Source organism: Cicer arietinum, chromosome 7 (assembly GCF_000331145.2).
Source record: "Cicer arietinum cultivar CDC Frontier isolate Library 1 chromosome 7, Cicar.CDCFrontier_v2.0, whole genome shotgun sequence".
In the NCBI taxonomy this organism is placed as follows: Eukaryota; Viridiplantae; Streptophyta; class Magnoliopsida; order Fabales; family Fabaceae; genus Cicer; species Cicer arietinum.
Window position 1 is genome coordinate 399,590 of NC_021166.2, and position 7,953 is coordinate 407,542.

General features: G+C 25.8%; 3 non-coding genes across 3 annotated transcripts; all 3 read right to left on the minus strand.

The window, feature by feature from the left end:
- Positions 1–1,358: 1,358 nt before the first annotated feature.
- Positions 1,359–1,449, minus strand: LOC113786785 (small nucleolar RNA SNORD24). The gene has a single exon (XR_003473098.1). It is a non-coding gene; the product is annotated as a small nucleolar RNA SNORD24 (small nucleolar RNA).
- Positions 1,450–1,586: 137 nt separating this feature from the next.
- On the minus strand, positions 1,587–1,665 carry LOC113786794 (small nucleolar RNA R12). The gene has a single exon (XR_003473107.1). It is a non-coding gene; the product is annotated as a small nucleolar RNA R12 (small nucleolar RNA).
- A 280-nt stretch (positions 1,666–1,945) lies between these two features.
- Positions 1,946–2,039, minus strand: LOC113786815 (small nucleolar RNA snoR1). Its single transcript, XR_003473129.1, has one exon. It is a non-coding gene; the product is annotated as a small nucleolar RNA snoR1 (small nucleolar RNA).
- Between the last annotated feature and the right edge of the window lie 5,914 nt (positions 2,040–7,953).

Sequence of the window (7,953 nt, forward strand, 5' to 3'; positions counted from 1 at the left end):
AAATATGTCCCTTTCAAACATTGCTGAGGGTCCACTTCGTAAATTAATAGACTTCACAGATCCCTCAGAAATCTTCAACATCATCCTGTTTATGATATTGTTCATCATATCCAAGGCCTCTCCGGATATAGCAATATCAGGGTGCACCTGCTTCAGAACCTCATAGATGTATTTATCGAACTTCAACGTCTTCGACTGCTTCTTCATCGTTTTCTTCCCTTTGTCGACGGCATCTACATCCATCCCCACCGTCGAATTCTTCTCGACTGCAGCGGGCTTGTTATCTGCATTCTGTTCCATTGCGGATGATGAATCGGGCTTGTTATCTGCATCCTGTCCATCGCGGATGATGAATCGATATTTCTTAAAGAGACAAATAAGGAAGAAGGTAAACTCTTATACGTTTCTTGAATTGTTGTGACAGTGGATAGAAAAAAGGGATTAGTTATAGGGATGAAAGAGAATTTGGGCCGACCTAATTGCCGTGATCAATGGATTTATAGTAAAATAACGTTTTACTTTTACTGTTTTAAATATACAAATTTTTATATTAAAAAATAATCGGAGCAAATCTATACCACTTGAGAGAAGAGAAATACAGATAGACTTATATATCATTGTTCTTTTTATTTTTTATTGGTCCTGAATTACCAACAATATTTCTTATTTTTAATTCAAATTTAACAAATATTAATTTAAATAAATCATAATTGAGTAAATAAATCATAATTTAAATAAATTTTTAATCCTAATTCAATATTTTAATATTTTAATTGAATATAATTTTAATTTTTATATATATATATATATATATTATTAATTTTTAATTTTTTTTAATTTTTATATTTTATATTATATCATATTAATTCCTAATTTATATGCCATTGAGTCACGTTTACATTCTAACGTATCAGTATGCAATTAATAAGGCGAATCACTTTTTAAAAGTAAAATATAAAATACATTACGATGTAATTATTTAAACAAAAAAGAAAAAAAAATATAGAAAATATAAAATATTTGTGATATGAAATACTTTTTTGTTATTTGAAAATTTTAATGAATTGTTTAAAACATTCTCTATACTAAATTATAGATAAGACATGTATTTATATATTAAAATAAAACAACCTAAATTATAGATAAGATATATCCTCTATACTAAATTATAGATAAGATAATCAGTATATCTTAAAGAAAAGATTTTAATTTAAAATCAGAATTAATCCAAATAGATCGGTCTGAATTAACAAAAAAAATAGTAGATCGGTCTGAATTAACAAAAAAAATAGTAGATCGGTCTGAATTAACAAAATTAACAAAAAGAATAATTCAAAACATTATCAAAAAAATTAATAAGCCTCAGCGATCTTGGTGGTTAAGAATCATCAAATGGAAAAATATCCATCAAGAGTAGCAAATATTTTATATTTTATTACATCACGGGCTCAAACTCAAAATTCTGATTTTACACCCAAAACCAAAAAAACGAAAAAGATCATAACTCATTAATAGAGAATGAATCCACTTTAAAATAAATCAAACAAAACTCCACAAGAATAATCACAAAAAGCGTTTTTCCATAATGTAGTCAGAAGTAGCTGATTATGATCATATCACATATGAATAATATCAATGATACTCCGTCTAATCTATCATCCTTCAACACCATATAAAAATCATAGACATGCCTAAAATTATCAATAAAATCATTAAAAAAATTGTATCTATCTTGTCACCGAAAATCCTAACAGAATAAGAATACCCGGAGCTAAAGATAGAGTGCACATATAAATACAATACAATTATATATTGTATTCACACATACAATTTAAACGTTATTATTGCCTAATGATAGATTCTCTGACATACTAAATCGATGACCAAAGAATTGCAATATTAGGCGAAGAAAATAAAAAAAAAATAGAAAAAATTGGATTAACAGGGCTCAGAGAGTTGCTTAATGTGCTCAATGATGAATCGATTGATTCATCTCATACAAGAGGTGTCAGAAATATACAGCACTCTTCATCTTCGCCCTTGTTTAAACAAAAATTCGGAAAAAACATTGAAAGGAATCGTTTATCAAGTAGAAAAATTGCTGCCGCTAGAATTATGAATCTGAGAATGGATCTGAATGGGAATTAGGGTTTTCTAAACTCTGATAGGCTTGTGATTTTTATAGAGTTTTTGTTAGGGTTAGTTTTCGGTTAAAAAAATAAGCTCTACGGTTGGGCTTTTGTGGCCCGAGTCTTATATGTGTTTGTTAATCGCACCGACGTTTTCTTTAATGCTACCCCATAATGAAATGCAGCTCAATAGTATTTAGTTTTCTCAAATTCATCTAAAAATTAAATAGAAATACATTCTTTAATCTATTCTTAATTATATTACCATATCCTCGTAAAACCAAAAAATTAACTTAAAAATGTTTTTGGAATAATTTCATTAAATGTGAATAATTTAATTAACATTTATTTATAGTTGAGTTTAATAAATGTAGACAGTGTTTTTTTCTTTCTTATAATTAACTTTAGATGTTTAAAGTAGTTTATAGTAGATAATTTATTCGAGAGAAAAATGAAGAAGTTATAACATATAACACAAATGTTAAATGATATTTGATAGTAGATAAATTATTGAATTAAATTTGAAGTAGTGTTGGGTAAAATTAATGTTTGAACTAATTGATAAAAAAAATTTAAAATTAATTACGTAAAAAATAATTACAACAATAAGAGAAAAATGATATATTTTAAATTATAAGTTTAAACGCTTTTCAATTTAATTAATTTATGAAAAAAATTAATTATGAACTAATGCAAAAATATTTTTTTTATCGATGTTAGAAGAATGAAAAATATTTTATTCTCATGAAAAAATAATCATTACCAATCAACTATCTTATCTTATTTATAGCAGTGCCTTTGCCTTTTTACGTGTATGACATTTGACAACATGAATCTTACCTGACAATGACACTTTAATTAGTTGAATGATATTTTGAGTGTTATTTTAAATTATACGAATAAAAAACGTTCTCAAACATTTAAAATTAGACTTTAGAATTGTAAAATTAACTGATATATTTTAATGATGTCAAGTAAAATTATTTTATTTTTAAAATAGATTCTATCTGGAATTTATACAAATATGGGTTAACAATAAACTTATTTATTTTAAAATAAAAATGTATTTTTGCAAAAATATTATAAAAATAATGAATAAAATAGCATTAGATCGGTTGTGGGTGATGTATTTATATAATATTTTATAAAAAATAATAAAAATAAAATAAAGTAAATATAAATAAATAAAATATAAGAAAAAATTATGATTTAAATTAAAGTAGCAAAAAAAACTATCACTTATATACAAAAACTCGTTAATTAAACACATCTCTAACTTAATTGTTATGTAGCTTTTATAGAGGAGATTCACATATAAAATATGAATTTTAGTTAATGATTATTTTATGCCACAAACATAAACATAAAAGTCTGTTATCAATTCTTGGAATACGAATCAAATAAATGTAAATGTTTGTTTTGAAGATTGAAAAATTAAAATCAAAATTTTAGAATTATAAAATTAATTTTAATAGGTTTGAATGACACGAGTAAAATTAATTTTCTCTTTAAAATTAATTTTATTAGGATTTGTAGCTTTGAGTTTAAATTTGATTTTTATAGTTAAATTTATTATTAAATTCATTTTTATTTAATTATATCCAAAAATATTATTTTACATTTATTTTAACTAAAATTAATTCACTCTAAACCAATTTTAGTCATCGCATAATCAAATTTGCACTAATTCTTACGCGTTATAATTGTGCCCATCAATCTAAAGATGAAACATTGTCGGAGAGACCATGTTGCTAATTTAAACATTGAAACTCTACTTTAACAATTGCTTTAACCAAAGTAATTCAAATATAAAAAAGAACCATGGCCAACAGCAGACTTTGTTAGCATTAGCTATTTATTGAGTGGTTTTGCAACTACTCGATCAACATTCTTAAAAGAACACATTTTAAAATTTAATATTGATATTTAAAATTTATCAATAAAATTTAGTTCAACAGACAAATATCAACATTAATAACGGGATATTATGTCCTAAATTCAGATTCTAATTTTTTTTTATCTAAAAGATATTTAAGAGATGTGCTGATAATAAAATATACACTTCCTCTTACAAATCAATATTAATCATCATGGTAAGAATATATGCTAAAGTGTATAACACTTAGGCTTATAATATTTCGTCAGCTAACACAATCAGAATGCTAACTAGAACTAGTTGACTAAGTTCGTCAGCTAACACAATCAGAATGCTAACACTTAGGCTCTCTAAGTGTCCTTGTTGGCTTGCCTTTGGATACTTTGTTAGTTCTTCTCCCTTTGGGACTTGAATTGTTTGCATGCAAGACTCTTCACTTGCTCTAAATTTTTTAGAAATGTTACAAACAATAATATCATTGGATGGATACATCATGGGCTTAGTTTTAATGCATAACTTAAGCAGTGTGGTTAGTGTGACTCTTTAAATACAAACTAACTCATCATCAGATACATTCAGATTATAAATTTCGATTTGTACTGAAAAATAGTATCAACTGTGATTGTCTCCTTGAATCAGGTTATAATACTTTTAAAATATTTTTGATGTTAGATCCTTCCAAGTGTGGGTTCAAGGCATTCAATTACCAACATTTGTCAAATTAACACAAATCAATTAATTGCTGAAAATCTAGTCAAATTAACACAAATCAGTCACTTAATGACCTGAGTCATAAGGGTGTCTTCTTTTTCTATTACCTTTATAGTGAATGAATACATCTCTTAAATAAATTGGTTAATGTTTCATAAAAAACTCGTTAATTGCTTCACGTATTTGGTTAATTTTAAAAGTCCATTCAAGCCTAACACAAATCTAGCACTTTATGAGTACAGAGTCATAAGTATGACTTCTTTTACTATTATCATGTGAATTTATAGTGAAGTGACCAATAATTCTAACTCAAAAATAAAATGCTAACCTTTCTTTAAAAATTGGCTAATTGAGTAACTACTTTGTTTAATTATTAAACTACTGTTAAAACTTATAAACTCCAGTCACTTTATAAGTAAAAAAATAAGTTTGCATTATTTTACTTCTTAACATCTTAAATACCTCCTTTTACTATTACTATATGAGTAAATAGTGAAATGATCAATGATCAAAAATATTGTGGTTAGTTATTCATTAAAATACAGTTCCTTCTTTAACATATGTGATTAATTTTGAAACAGCAGCAAAAACTTAAAAAATTTAACCACTTTATAAATAAAAGACAACAAGTTTGCATTATTTTACTATTTAGCACATATAATACCTCTTTTTTACTATTACCACGTGAATAAATAGTAAAACAAAAAATTTTTCTCGGTAAAAAATATTGTGTTTAGTCATTTTTTAAAATGTGGTTAGTTCTTTGACAATTTAGGTTAATTTTAAAACACTTGCAAAAACTTAAAAAATTTAACGACATTATAAGTAAAAGACAATAAATCTATGTTATTTTACTATCAATAAATAGTGAAATGACCAATGATTTTAAGTCAAAAATAATGTGATTAATCATTTATTTAAAATGTTGTTAGTTCTTAGATAATTTTAGTTAATTTTAAAACACATGCAAACGCTTTAAAATTTTAGTCACTTTATAAGTAAAAAACCATAAATTTGTATTATTTTATTATTTATTTAACTCGTGAAATACCTCTTTGTATTATTATCATGTGAGTAAGTAGTAAAAAGTGGTATTCGAAATGATAAATAAATAGTAAAACAACACAGACTTATTATATTTTACTTATAAAATTGTTAAAATATTTAAGTTTTTACAAAATAAACCTAATATATCAGATAAGTAACTACATTTTAAAGAATAACTTACCATATTATTTCTGACTAATCCATAATAACACCATTCTCAAACTCCATTGTCCATTCTTAATATTTCTGACTAACCATGTTATCCATAATAACTCCATTCTCAAACTCCATTGTCCATTCCTAATTAATAATTAAAAGGGCATGATTTTTTTTAACGAAAACATATAATTTTTATTATATCCAAAAAGAATTACATACTTATAAAAAAGGAAAATACTTTGCGATGAAACTAATATTCATTATGTCTTAACTCAACTTTACAATAGAAGACTAATTCAGTATGTCTTTACTCAACTTTACAATGAAAAATCTTCTAAAGTCAATTTATTTATTTTTCCTTCACAATTTACCTTTTTGAGCTTAAAAATAGAGAAACTAAGAGTAACTCTCTTTTAATAATTGCTTTAACCAAAGCAATTTAAATGTCAAAAACAACTATGACCCTACTTTCTACTCCCGCAAAAGAATTTGTTACCATCAGATGCCTCTTTGATTTTCAAGATATCAAGAATTCCACACAAAAGGCTGCAGTGAATTTACGAATGGTTTTACAACTATCCGACCAATATTCTTAAAATAACACATTTTAAAATTTAACATTGATATCTACAATTTATTTCTAAAATCTAGTTCAAACAGAGAAATATGATATTATTTGACGGAATATTATGTCTTAGATTTAAACTCCGAATGATGATAAAATACATATTTCTCCCTACCAAACCAATATTAATCATCATGATTAAGATCATCATGCTAACAAACAATATAGTTACACTTATAATATTTCGTGAGCTAACATGAGTTATAAGCTTTCCATATTTTCGCTAATGTTCTTGTCTCACAACCAGGAACATATAAGCTAACAATTTGGCATATTCTCCTCCAGAGTGTCTCCACAATTGGTTTAATTTATTACTAACTTAACAATCTATGAGATTGAAATCTTAATTAATATCATTGATGTGGAGCCCTCCAAAAATTTGTATATATGCAACTCCTTTATGAAAGAAGAATATTCTAATAATTCTTCCAAACATAAACATAAATGTGTTCCTTGAGCAATATTCAGTACAACTCATAATATTCACAAACAATTAAATGAGTGTCAATACTTCATCCTGATAGTTTGATCCATCCATTGCATTATTGTATTATTGTAAGGTAGTTAGTTATATCTTATATATTTTGATACACAATTCTACGAGACAGTAATTGAATGAAGAATTGAAAGCCTTTAAGAAAGATGTGTCATTTGTTCGAGAAAGAGTTTCCTTTCAAATATTGTTGAGGTTCCACTTCGTAAATGAATAGACTTTGTGGATGCCTCATAAATCTTCAACATTATCTTGTTTATCATATTGTTCGTCATATCCATGGCCTCTACAGATATAGCAATGTCTCGTAGATGTACTCATCCAACTTCAACGTCTTCCAACGAGCTTGTGTTGCAAAATATCCTTGGTGGAGCTTCGTTGTACTAGTAGTAAGAAGTACTTTTAGATGAATATTTTAATCAATACATTCACGGGTAATTAGAGAGAAAAAATACGGATTAGCAAAAGATTGTGCAATTGATAATTAGAGATCTATGATTTTTTGTATTTTTTTACTGATTTTAATATTATTATTAATTATTAATATTTTTTATTATGTATTTATTAAATTTCATTTTTTAAATCATTTAATATAAAAAAAACAGTCGACTCTAAAATAGCGATAAGGTTTCTTTGTTCAACTAAAATTTGGAATATAATTATCCACGTAATCATCTAATAAATAATTAATCGCCTATTTGAACAAGATTAATCACTTAAAAATTGTCAAATTTTAGTGGTTAAAATAGCGCAACTGATTACTATGAAGTGTCAAATATTTACTTAACATAATGCAAACCCATCATTACTTAGCAGTTAGATATTGTTCTTGCTGATGCTATGGGTTTGCATCAAATATCAGATGTCAAACCCAGTTAGATATTGTTCATACCTGTTGGTCTAACAAACTGCA